The sequence below is a fragment of the Lissotriton helveticus genome, chromosome 7, assembly GCF_964261635.1.
Source record: "Lissotriton helveticus chromosome 7, aLisHel1.1, whole genome shotgun sequence".
Taxonomy (NCBI): Eukaryota; Metazoa; Chordata; class Amphibia; order Caudata; family Salamandridae; genus Lissotriton; species Lissotriton helveticus.
In genome coordinates this window covers 1,675,652,077-1,675,666,017 of record NC_136068.1, presented here as the reverse complement: position 1 = coordinate 1,675,666,017, position 13,941 = coordinate 1,675,652,077, and positions in this window count along the sequence as shown.

Here is a 13,941-nt window from a genome sequence, read left to right as displayed (position 1 = left end):
CCCTCTGTTCCCTTCCCTCGCTCCCTCACTCATTCCCTTACTCATTTACTTCACTCCTCTCACTCCTTCTCTCAGTCTCTCTGTCCTCACAGTTCCTCACTTCCGTTCCATCACTCTGTCTCTCTTACCGTCGCTGTCTCTGTCCCCTCACTCTGTCACTACTCTTTCGTCATGCTCACTCCCTACAACTCACCCACACTTCTTTACTTACCTTTCTTTGCTGCTTCACTCAGACCCTTTCAGTCACTTCTTCCTTTACTCTCTCTGTGTTTTCTCTCTGTCACTCCCCATGTCTTACCCTTATTCACTTTTACCCACCCTCTTTCACCCCTCTTTACTTACACTCACTGTTCTTTTTTCACCCTCCCTCATCGTTGTTCCTTTACTCCGGTTCCGTCACTACCCCTCTTTCCCCATCCTTTACTGTCCTTCCTTTTACTTTCAACACCCACTCACATTCTCCCAGTACTTCTGCTTTAGTATTCTTCCTCTCTCTTCCCTTCTTTCGCTCCCTTATTCATTTTCCTTTTGTCACTTACACCCTATAAAACCTTATACTATGTAATAAACAGTCCCTCTGTGTTGCTCCCTCTAGCTCTCTTTCTCTTAACATCACTCTCTCTGTGTCTTTCCCTCATGCTCACTCCTTTATTTTTTTTTATTTTTTTGGGGGTGTGCGCCCCGGTACGCGTACGTTAAAAAATGTAGTTTTTTTTAATAATTTGGAGGTAGTTCTAAAAAGAACTGTTATTTTTATTCTTTTTGTTGTTTTATATTTTTTTATTGTTTTTTTAACATGTTTTACTTTTTGTGGCTTTTCTGAACAGTTTTATATATTTTTTGTATTTCTTATGGGGAGAAACAAAAAACAGGGAATTGTAAATGGCTCAACTGGAGCAAAAAAAAAACAGGAAACAATTAATGTTTCTTCGGGCACTTGTGGTGATCCCAAGCACGGGTGATAAGTGTAATGCTTTGCTCACCATAGCATATTGTCACTCCACAAAATATGCAAACGATTTTAAAATTGGAACACTTGGATTGAATGCTTGGGATCATCTCCCTTGCGTCTGGACCCGATGGGTTGGGTTGTTTACTTTGGGAGGTGCTGGCAGAAGATTGGGCAGGGTTTCTGGCCAGTTCCCTGACCTCTGCCCTAGCATAGTTCTTAGGGTGCCGGCGTTGCATGTGCCGAATCATGGTGTTGTTGCCAAAAGAGTATTTTTTGTTAGGGTTCCCCCTTGAAAGTTGAAAGCCACAGATTAAACAAGTCGCCTTTGGCGCATTAACTTTCTTCTTGTCCTTTGGGATGGAAAAAAACTGCCAGATAAAGTGCTCCTTTGGCTTATATGGGGTAGTATCTTCTGGTAGAAACCTCCCCTCCTCCTCCTCCTCCTCCTCCTCTCCTTGTTCTCCACCACTGTGGTGTAGTGGTGGTCCTTGTGGTGGTCTTGGTGGTGATGGTGGTGGTGCAGATGCTCCTGCAGCAGCTGCTACTGTAGCCATTTTTCAGACAAATAGGTACAGAGAGGTCTTTCAACAGGTCTTCCTCACTCAAAGTACAAAGTGAGAATGAGGAAAATAGGTGGGGGCTTTCATCATTTGGAAAACAAAACTTTCCTGAACCAATGAAAAGTGTTACTTTCAGGTCACATGACTCGGGCCTTCATCATTTGGAAACCAAAACTGATCTGTACCAATGATAAGTGTTATTTTCAGGTCACATGACCCGACACGCTTACGCTACGCGCCCAGGGACTGGTATGTAGTATGGCCTATTCTATATTTGGTGAAAGTGTCTCCAGTGGTTTTTATGTAAATTAACTTTTAACATTTTTGGGAGCGCTTCCCGGTGCGCGCCCCGGTACGCGTACCGGCAGCGCTACGGGAGTCCTCCATTTTGTGTTTCGGTAGATTTGAGGCAGAAAATGGAGGAGAAACAACGTTGGGAATGGGTATAAGGGGGCATGGTAGGCACTCCCTGACACTCTAGGTTTTCTGAGGGGGTTTTAGGAGGCCCATATAGGCGAAAACATTTTTTTAAAATTTTTCGCGGGGGGAGCGCCCGGTACGCGCACCGGGAAGCATACCGGGGAGCGTACTTTGGTGAAAAATAGTGAAAAAAGTTAGAAAAAGATAATCATTTGGAGTGATCAGAGGTAGGGTAGTTCTGAAAAGAGCTTTTGGGTTCTGTGGCTGATTTAGGTACCTACAAGTAGGTACCAATGCACAGTCTTAAATTCAGGAGGAATATTCTATTCCCCTAATCTGAGAAGTGCACACCATCGCCTCTGTAGATATCTTGCATGTTGTAACGCAAGTTGTTGTTGTATATTGAACCCATTCCATAGTCTCTCATGTAAGCAGAAACAGATTTATTCACATGTTTCCGTGCTTTCTCAAATTGTGGACAAAATTGGTTGGACCAGTTCCATTTCTGTCTTTGGCATATATTGGAAAATACCAAGGCAGTTTGAGGAAAAAGTGCCATCAATTCTTCTAAGGTGTCCTTCAAAAGCATTTCCAGACCTACCCCAGTCAAAGTGCCTAAGTCATTTCCACCACAGTGCAGAATTATGAGGTTAGGGTGTGGCAAATGCAAAAAGGTTTTCACCAATGGTATCAATTGGTGACATCTCAATCCTCTCTGGCCAATCCATTTAATGTTCACATTTGGTAAATCAAGGTTGTGAACATTTCTGGTAGCTGCATACATTTGAGCCCAGTGGATATAGCTATGTCCAATAATCCAGACAGAATACATGGTGAGAGGAGGTTCTGGTGCAGTCAGATGAAGTGTAGGAATACAATGGCAGTTGGAACAGTAGGAGTTTGCAAAAAAAAATGTGGAGTTTCAGTGCTCTTGAATAACAAGCAATGATTGTTAGATTGAGATAGTTGAAAACTGTAAGTTAGGGTGCATGGTTGTGTTCTGTGTAAGAAGTAATTTGAATTGTTAAAAAAAAGTCATTTAAAGAAACATTGCACCAGATAAGCTGGTGTATTCGCAGGTCAAATATCCTTGCTGAGGTGATTTGCAACATTGTAGAATAAACCTTTAAACCTGAGAGCTCAGTGAGGAGGGAGTTGCTATGGTAACAGGTAGAAAGGGCTGAGGGGGGAAGGGTGTTGGTTTGAAAATACAGAGGGAAGAGTTTTGATTGGTTACCATGAGCAATATGTGTGTAGAATTAGAGGTTTTCTGTGCCATTAATGGTTGCAGTGCCTGGAGAACAAGCCTTTTGCTCTGCTAAAGAAATATTGGTGTGTGAATCTGACACTGTTCTGAATCTCCTAAAGCATTTGTAAAGGTGAGTTATGATTCATTTAGATAGAGAGTTCAGATTAGGAAGCACATAGGACCTGTGTTGTGTTCCTAAAATGGTAACTTAAAAACGATTTTAGTGCAAATCAATGGGTTTCAGTAGTGAAAATGAATGCTTGTATATAGGATCTGTGCAGTGTTTCTAAAATGTTAATTTAAAAACGATTTTAGTGCAAAACAATGGGTTTTAGTAGTGAAAATGAATGCTTGTAAATAGGATCTGTGCTCTGTTCATAAAATATTAAATAAAAAATGATTTTAGGGAAAATTAATGGCTTTCAGTAGTGAAAATGATTGCTTGTACATAGGACCTGTGTTCTGTTCATAAAATGGTAATTGGAAAACGATTTTAGTGCAAATCAATGGCTTTAACATTTTTAAGAAGGAATAAATAGTGTGTGCATAGTTATATAAAAATATTTGAATCTTTTACAAACATGTTATGTGTTTTACCTCAGATTGGGAAGCATTTTTCGGGTAATGCTTGGTAGGAATGTTTGCAAGAGATAGGAAATGTATTTTGTAAAATAGTGACTTTTCAAGACTGAAATGGAATGATTGTACATAGGACCTGCACTGTGTTTCTAAAATGTTATTGAAAAATCGATTTTGGTGCAAATTAATAGCTTTTACATTTTTGAGAAAGAATAAAAAGTGTGTGCATGATTAAATAAAATAATTTGAAGCTTTCACAATCATGTTACCTGTGTTATCTCAGATTAGGAAGCACACTGAGCTTCTTTGCTGTTGGTTTGTGTTATTTTTTTGGTAATGCTTGGTAGCATTGTTTGCAAGATAGAGGAAATGTATTTTGTAAAATAGGTAGTTTTCAGTATTGAAATGGAATGCTTGTACTCCAGCAATGCATCCTTTCACATGGGGAAAACTGCATGTGAAAGCGTTTGCCTCAGTCTTACGCTTGCTGTAAGGCAGGCGCAAGATTTTGACGTAAGAGTGTCCTAAAAGTGACGCAGTCAAATCTCATAGATTTCACTGCGTCACTATTAAGAGGCTTTTGGTGGAGAAATGCCCCCTCTGTGTACATTACACCTGACAGAAGTATAATGTGGCGCAGAGGTTTAAAAAGTGACGCATCTACCTACATGCGTCACTTTTTAAATATGGCGCAAAAAGGTACATGTTTTATGCCGCCGATGCATCACAAAAAGTGACGCATTAGCAGTCCAAAACTGACGCAGGGCCTCATAAATGAGGTTCATCTTTTTTTGCACACTACTCCAGTTTAGTCCTGTCCACTGCACTCTTGGACACAAGCCTCACCTTTTGTGCTCCCCTGGACAGGCTTCATCTCATCTGCACTCCTGCTTAGGTGTCAGAATCCTATCACATGGGGAAAGCCCTATGTGAAAGTGTTTGCCTCAGTCTTATGCCTGCTGTGAGGCAGGTGCACGATTTTGACGTAACAGTCTCCTAAAAGTGACGCAGTGAAATCTCATAGATTTCACTGCATCATTATTACGAGGCTTTTTGCGGAGAAATTACCCCTCTGTGTACATTACACTTGACAGAGGTATAATGTGGTGCAGAGGTTTAAAAAGTGACGCATCTACCTACATGCGTCACTTTTTAAATATGGCGCAACAAGGCACATGTTTTATGCTGCCAATGCATCACAAAAAGTGACGCTGTGACGCATCAGTAGCGCAAAACTGACGCAGGGCTTTATAAATGAGGCTCATCTTTTTTTTGCACACTACTCCAGTTTAGTCCTGTCCACTGCACTCTTGGACACAAGCCTCACGTTTTGTGCTCCCCTGGACAGGCTTCATCACATGAGCAGTCCTGCTTAGGCCTCATAATCTTTTTTTAGAATAAAATTTGAAAAGCGGAGAAAAGGTCATATGTATAAGCTTTTCATTACACTACTGAAACATTTTTGGGGCAAATTAATGTCATTTACATTTTTGAGAAATAATAAATTGTGTGTGCATGATTACATAAAATAAATTTGTTCTTTGCACAATTATGTCACCTGTGTTACCTCAGATTAGGAAGTAGATTGTGCAGATGAGGTGAGACATGTCCAGAGGGACAGAGGAGGTGAGGTCTATGATCAAGACTGTAGTGGGAGAGAGGCCTTTCCTGGGAAGCATAGGTGGTGAAGCCTTTGTATAAGAGTGCAGTGGACTAGACTTCATGAAGTCTATCCCCTACTGGACTCTTAGACACAGGTCTCATCTTCTTTGTACCTGTGAACAGAGCTGTCTTCCACTATACTCTTCAATACAGGCCTCACCTTTTGTGCACCCCTGGAGAATCCTCACCTGATCTGTACCCCTGAATAGATCGTTTGCTTTTTGTCATTGCTTTGTTGTTTGGTAATAGTGGTCTATAATGTGCTATTTTTTTCTTTAACACAGATTGAAATAAAGATTCCAAGAGTAAGCAAACATGCCCTCAAGGGAAAGGAGAAGAAAACAACATAACCGCCAAAAAACAAAAACAGCAACGGAATTACAGCACTATTCCACAACAAATACTTCAAAAAACAGGAACCAAGCTCCTGGTAAGACAACTAAGTCTTTCATACGGAACATATGTACATAAAAAAAAATGTGGGACAGCATGTAGAAAAAGAGAATGAGAGAGTAAATTTGAAAAGGAAGGAGAGAACCTCAAAGAATCCTACAACTGGAGCAGGAGAGAATAATATGTATAGGAATAGAAGGCAGAATCAGTTTAGAGACATTCGTAAACAAATGTTTCGCAATAGGGTGGTTTTAAATGTGTTAAAAAACATTAGGAAAGGTAAACAGAGAGCTGCTTTTTATAAGAAAAAGAAAAGTGTAGAGAAGATTGTTGATCAGGCTTTTGAAGTTAAGAAAAAAATATTTATTTTAATAATCAATAGAATTAGGACACTTAACAAGACAATTGATGTTTTCAAATCAAACAGTAGATGGAAAAGAGTAATTAATCGGACAAATTTTTGTAAAGTTATTTCAGGAGAATGGATGCACAGTTCAAGTTGTGAGCCATTTTTTAATGAGGAGAGTTACTTCCAGGAGAATGATTTAGTGCATGCAGTTGACACCAGTGGTCGAGCGTATGAAGTGAAAGACGGTTGTCCGATTGAAAAACAGAAACTTGTGCCTAGAGAACCAGAAGAGGTGTTAACTGATGAAGTTTTAGGGAGACGTACTAAGGGTCCAGTGTACACTTGGAAGTGTAGTCGTATTTGTAGTGTGCGACAGGAATCAATTGATTTGTTTTGTAATTTCTTACGTACATATAGTAAGAAAAGTCTAAAGCAGAAAGTGGCGTTGTTGCAAGACTTAGATCCTTGCAGAGTGAGAGAAAACACAGGTTTGCAAGGGCATTCACTGGCTTGTCTTTCTAGAAAAAAGTCTGTCAGAGTGTTTTTCATCATTTTAGGATGTTAGCAGTGCATCATACCAAAATGAGGAAATTAGTGAGAATGTTGTATTATGCAAAAAGTCCAGCACTTAAGCTTAAACAATTAAACAGTGCTCTTTTGCATGGAACTGAATTAGATGTGAAGAAGATTTGTGAAGAAATTGAGATTTGTTATTTTGGTGAAAAAGAGGATAGTGTAGAAATTGACACAGCAATTCAAGGTAATGTGGAAGACAATGTACAGATTTCAGGTACAGAAAAGTTTGAGCAGGAAATTACCAGGTTTAAGGTGAAATCAAGTGAAAGGCCGAATTTTACTTGTGTGTGTTGTCGACGAAGTCATTATAAGCATCAAACTAGATTAGTTGATTTATACGTAAAAAGTGAAAAGATGAATAATTATGAGTGGAAGGATTTTGCAACTTATTTGTGGGTGGAGAATTGTTTTGATTTGAGTTCTGATCAGCGTATTTGTAAATATTGTTATGATAAATTAAATCAAAACAGAATGCCTGCTAGAGCTGTTAATAATAATCTGGAGTTGGTAGACATTCCCCGTGAATTGATGGATTTAAATACATATGAGTCTATTTTGATTCAATGTGTCCACCCTTTTCAGGCAATTGTTCGCATGGAGCCTAAGATAGGGAAATTGCCTCCAACAGATTTGCAGAGAGGATTAAAGGGAAGAGTTGTTTATTTGCCTCTTGATTTCAAAAAAAATATTGATACAATTGGTATAGAAAAAGTAGAAGAGGAACCTTTAGTTATTCTAGTTAATGGGGTTCCGACAAAGAGTAAGAATATCTGGCAAGATCTAGTGGATGTTAGAAAAGTCAAAAAGGCAACGTTGTATTTAGTCAAAAACAATGAGTATTACAAAGATTTATGTGTTGCAGCAGAGGAAACAGCTGCAGATGAAGACAGTGATTGTTCAGGCGGCCAAATTGAAAAAGTTGATGTGTCTAGAAGTGAAGAAATATATGAACATTATACTGTTCATCCTTTGCATTCCAAAGAAGTAACGGGGAATGCAATTGAATTGTTTCAAATGAAAGCAGCAAAAGGAAGTCCCATTAGTGTATGGGAAGAAAGTTTGGAAGCTCGTTGTTTTCCACAGCTATGTCCAACAGGTCGAGGTGGACGATATGACGATCATCCACTTCAAATTCCTGCATCTGAATATCGAACTGTAAGATTATATGCTGAAGATCCAAGGTTTCGTCAATGCATTCCCTATTTGTTTCATCTACTGTATGAAAGTGACTTGTCTGGGCTTTCTTATGCAGTAAACCATATACTGAAAAGTGGAGCACATCTGCAAAATGATTCGGCGAGGGACTTTATGGAGAAAGTCAATCTGCAAGATAATATTTTGGAATCTCATCTAATCAATCTCATGGCATGTCAGCGTGGTACAAATGAGTATTGGTACCGTCGTCATGGGGAATTGAAATGTATGCTAAGAAACTTAGGAACTCCTACATGGTTCCTCACTCTTAGCTGTGCCGAGTATGCATGGGACGACTTACTTCAATTTCTACGAGAGGCAAATGCAAATATACAAAATATAGAATTCAAAAACCCTGGAGAACTGTGTTCTTTGGACCCAGTGAATGTATGCAGATATTTCAATCATAGATTTGAAGCTATGATGTCTTTTATTACCAACAAAAAAAATCCTCCCCTTGGAGAGGTTTTGGATTTCTTTTGGAGAAAGGAGTATCAAGCGAGAGGTGCTCCTCACATACATATGTTGTTGTGGATTAAAGATGCACCCAAATTTGGAACAGATTCGGATGAAACAGTGATGAGTTTCATTGAAGAGTATTCAACATGTGCTGTTCCGAAAACTACAGAGGAAAACAGTTTAAGGCAACAAGTTTTACGCTTTCAATCCCATCGTTGTGGAAAGTACTGTCGTCGAAAATTCAGAAACAAGGACAAGTTCTACACAAAATGTCGTTTCGGCTTTCCACGACCAGTGATTTCTAAAGGAAGAGTAAATAATTTGATGTCTTCTCTGTGACATACTGTGACGAGGAAATCACCCAAAAATACATACAATTTAAAAAGAAACGAAGAGTCCAAGTACATCAACGACTACAACCCAGTGATTTTGTCCATGTGGAATGCTAACATGTATATTCAGTTCGTTGCTGACAACTCTATTGCTGTGGCTCGATATGTGACGCCTTACATCACAAAAAAAGAAAAGACAGAACTGAAGGAAATGTGGGAGGACATTTCACATGAAAAGAGTCTAAGCAAGAAATTATACAGTTACAGTCTGAAGATGTTGTCGCATCGAGAAATTGGAGCATATGAATGTTCTGATCGATTGTCGTCAGCAAGTCTCTATGCCAAATCTAGAACCATCATTTGGGTGAGTCTGGGTCTTGCTGCAACACGAAACCGAGTTTTGAAATCTGTACAAGAAATAGAGTATTTGGCGGAGAAAGAACCAGAAAGTACAGATATTTTTTGGGGGGGCGTGCCCCGGTACGAGTACCCTAAGAAAAAAAAATTGACAGAGATTCATTAAAAATATAGGTTTATTTATATAAATGAAAGGTAGTTCTAAAAAGAACTGTTTTTTTCTTCTTTTTGTTGTTTTCTATTTTTTTTAATGTTTTTTTGAACATTTTGTACTTTTTTTGGCTTTTCAAAACAGTTTTATATTTTTTTTGTATTTTTTATGGGGAGAAACAAAAAAAAGGGAATTGAAAATGGCTCAACTGGAGCAAAAAACAAAAAACGCAAAAAATTACTTTTTTGGGGGGCATTTGTGATTGTCTCCAGCAAGGACGACAAGCTTTACGCTCTTTTCACCATAGGCAATGAGCTTGCCACATTCAATACATGTGATTCTAAAATCAGCAAATCGTGGCTGAATACAAGGCATCATCTCTGTTGTTTCTGGTCCCGATGGAGTGGGTTGTGTTCTTTTGGAGGTGGTCCTTGAAGACTGGGGGAGGTTACTGGCCAGTTCCCTGAGCTCTGCACGAGAATAGTTGTTGGGATGCTTCCGGGTCATATGTCGAATCATGGTATTATTACCAAATGAATATTTTTTGTTTGGGTTGCCCCTTGAGAGTGTTTCACCACAGATTAGGCAAGTTACCTTGGCCGCATTCACTTTTTTCTTGCCCTCTGGGATTGAAAAAAACTCCCATACAATGTGTGACTTGGGCTTGTATGGGGTATTTTGTTCAGGCATCCATCTTCTCCCCTCCTCCTCTTCCTCTTCCTCCTCCTCCTCTTCTTGACCACCAATGTACTGTTGTGGTGGTCCTCTTGGTGGTGGTGTTGGTGGTGGTGGTGCAGATGCTCCAGCTGTTGCAGCTACAGTAGCCATTTCAAAGTACAAAATATAACACAAAGATATCCAAACAGGTCTTCCTCAGTCAAAGGACAAAGTCAGAATAAGGAAAAAAGGTGGGGTCTTTCATCATTTGGAAAAACAAAACTGTCCTGAACCAATGAGAAGTGTTATTTTCAGGTCACATGACCCGGGCTTTACTCATTTGGAAACCAAAACTGTTCTGCACCAATAGAAAGTGTTATTTTCAGGTCACATGACCCGAAGCGCTTACGCTACGCGTCCCGGGACGCGCCCGTACTCGTGCTCCAGGGCGTCGAGACGTTGCGCGATCGTAAGCGCACGCGTGCTTCCGGGTGCGCTTACGCTGTGCGTCATATGACGCATCACGCGTCTACGCGATACGTCACGATGTTGTTTTCGTTCGCGAGAATAGCGCTAACGGGACGCTCCCCGGTTCGCGCACCAGGGCGCACTGCGATCGTATGAGCACGCGTGCTTCCGGGTGCGCTTACACTGTGCATCATATGACGCATCACGCGTCTACGCGATACGTCACGATGTTGTTTTCGTTCGCGAGAATAGCGCTAACGGGACGCTCCCCGGTACGCGCCCCAGGGCGCGCCCCAAGTTAAAAATAAAAAAATAAATAATAATTTGACATAATTATACAATATAAAATGCGTTTTAAAATGTATTAATTTTTATACCTATAAAGATTTGCTATTAAAAAACCATTGAAATTCACTGAAAAACCATATGTTTCACACCAGTTATAGTTAGGAAATAGCATTTAAAAAACCTATTAAATTCACTGAAAAAACCATAGGTTTTACACAAGTTATAGTTAGCTGGAAGTTTTACTCGCATAAAACCATTGAAATTCCCACATTCCTCACTATAACTTGCGCGTGCAATGCACTGCTGATGACGTCACATATTACATCACTCATGACATGGTCAGTGACATCACTCATGACATCACTGATGACACCATCCTTGTGACATAGTGAGAGACCTCCTTTCACTGTAATGTAACCCTTCAAACACATATTCAAAAATAGAAACTAACATTTTCAAAAAAATGGAGATACCCATACCACTTACAACAACCAATTCAATAATTCCACCATCTATATACACATCCACTCATTCACCAACATTTCTATATAGTCACTCATACATATACTCACTCATTATATGTAGTGATACACCTATACATCCTGTTACACACTGACAGGCATCCAAAAGTTACTCACACACATACTCACACATGCAAAAAAACTATTGAACATCCATTTATTTGCATATACAGCTATACACACACTAACACTTTACTTCTAAGGAAACTTACACATACTTACTCTCTTAAACAATCACTTATAGAAACACCTACTAATTTAAAAAGGAACTGTTACAATCCCTCACTCTCACATATACTCACTTATATTCATCATTATTCACATATACTAGATTAAAACATATGTAGTTACTGATAAAGACACTAGTGAGACAGTCATTCACTCACTAACACACACATATACACACTCATCCACCCATACAGTCCTGCACATATGCTGTCTTCAAAACACATACAAAGAGAGAGTCAGTCATTCATGCATCTATGTGCTAAGTAATACCCACACCAAACCATACAAACACTCATACTGATACTAAGAAAAACATCTAATAACCCATATACATACACATGTAGCTACTCACCAACCCATGCAGCCACTTATACACAAAGTGAAACACTAATACATATATTTAAATATTTAAACATTACTCACTAATATTTACTTTTCAGAAAGGCACACATTCACTGGATGGTGTCATCAGTGATGTCATGAGTGATGTCACTGACCATGTCATGAGTGATATAATATGTGATGTCATCAGCAGTGCATTGCATGCGCAAGTTATAGTGAGTCCAACTAACTATAACGTGGGAATTTCAATGGTTTTATGGGAGTAAAACTTCCAGCTAACTATAACTGGTGTAAAACCTATGGTTTTTTCAGTGAATATATATATATATTACCTACTGGCGGTCGCCAGTAGTTAGTTATAGTTAGGACCTAGTTTCCAGAGGAAATCCACAACATTCATTTTAGAATAACTTTGGCTCCGGTGGACAAATCTTTGTGAATTTCTCCATGAAAATGGCCTGCTTGGTTCCGCTCCTTCCCTGAACGTTTGGCTGTGATTCGTCATGTGGGGGCCGAGAAAAAAGGGGGGTAGAGTTCTGTTCGTAGATTGTGCTTTTTGTTAAATGGTGTAAATCCGTTCAGTAATTTCTGAGAAAATTGCAAGTAAAATCATAGCAATATCTAGAGACGGAGTTCAGCACGCGTACTGAAATCTGTTCAATTACGAGCTGCATGCTGATCGGCTGTGAACTGTCTGATAACACTCGAAACCAGGAAGTGTTGGCGGCCATCTTGTGCCTCACTAGAACCGAGTCACAAGAAAAACAGTAAAACAAAGTTGAGAAATAAGGAAGGGTAGAGACATTCTGAACCTCTAGGCTTGCTCAGGGGGTCGTACATGGATGTTTAGGCTCTATGTTTTATTTTTATTTTTTAAAGAAAAATCGCAGCGTACGCGAATGGAAATACGTACAATTACGAGCAGGAGCTGCATGCTGATTGGCTGTCAATACTCCAAACCAGGGAATGTTGGCAGCCATGTTGTTTGTCGGGAGAGCAGAGTCACAAGAAAACAGTAAAAGAAAGAAATAAGGAACCGGGGCAGGATAGAAACATTCTGAGCCTATAGTCTTGGTCAGGGGGTGGTACATGGATCTTTAGGCTCAATTTGATATTTTTTTTAAAAAGAAATGGCGGGGTACTCGTGCAGTACTTGTATGCGGTGGAAAAGGTGAAAAAAAGTACTCAGTAGTTTTCAATCCTAGTCTTGAATATCTTACTATAGTATTTCAACATTATTTTTATTGTGGGCCGTCATACCTCTCCCCCACAAAATAAAAGAAGTGTGTCGTTTTTTTTATTAACTTTTATTAAACAATAAATATAAACAAAACTCAAATATAAGTATATTAGAACTGGAAAAATAACTTAAACAATGTTATAAACAAATTGTGAAATGGCTTCCAAAAGGTGTCCGATTGGTAATCTGCAAAAGAAAAAAGAAAATTAGAGTTTAGAATTATGTAGATGTGAGTAAATGAGCTAAAGCATTACGGGGCATATTATCAAGAACGGCGATAAAATGATTGCCGTTTCAGCGGCAGGAAACTGCAGCTAAAGCGGCGAAAATGGGATTGATAATATGCTGTTGTGAATTCCCATAGCAGTCCAGGTTCTGGTGTTAACCTGGGCTACTATGGGAATTCACAAGGGCATATTATCAAGCCCATTATCGCCGATTTAGCGGCATTTTCCTGCCACTGAAACAGCGATAATTTTATCACCGTTCTTGATACTATGCCCCCTACAAGTTTTGGTAACTCTACGGTTTTACGTGTGCAGTGTGACTCATACATTCCAGTTCTGTTATAGTGCCTCGTTCAAGTGGTAGTATATGGAAGTGCCTACTGCGTTACTGACGCCGGTTATGGCGAATTATTTCTAATGCATTCCTATGAAGGCTTTGTAGATCTAGGCCTCTGTGCTTACCGTTGTATAAACCTTGCGGGTAAAAATTTCAGGCAGTTGGTGTCACAATTTATTCTGAACAATTCCTCTACACATCCAAGGCAGCAGTGTCTAAGTTAAAGAGAGAAAGAGAAATGATGTCACAGAGAGTGAGAGAGAGAAAGAGAGAGAAAACAACAATAAAACTGTGTTGCAGAGTCCGGAGTTGAGATTTTTTCTTGAAAAGTCAGATGTAGATTTACTAGCTCCTTGCATCCCTTTACCCATGTTAAAAGTGATTCAAAAGTGGCATAATA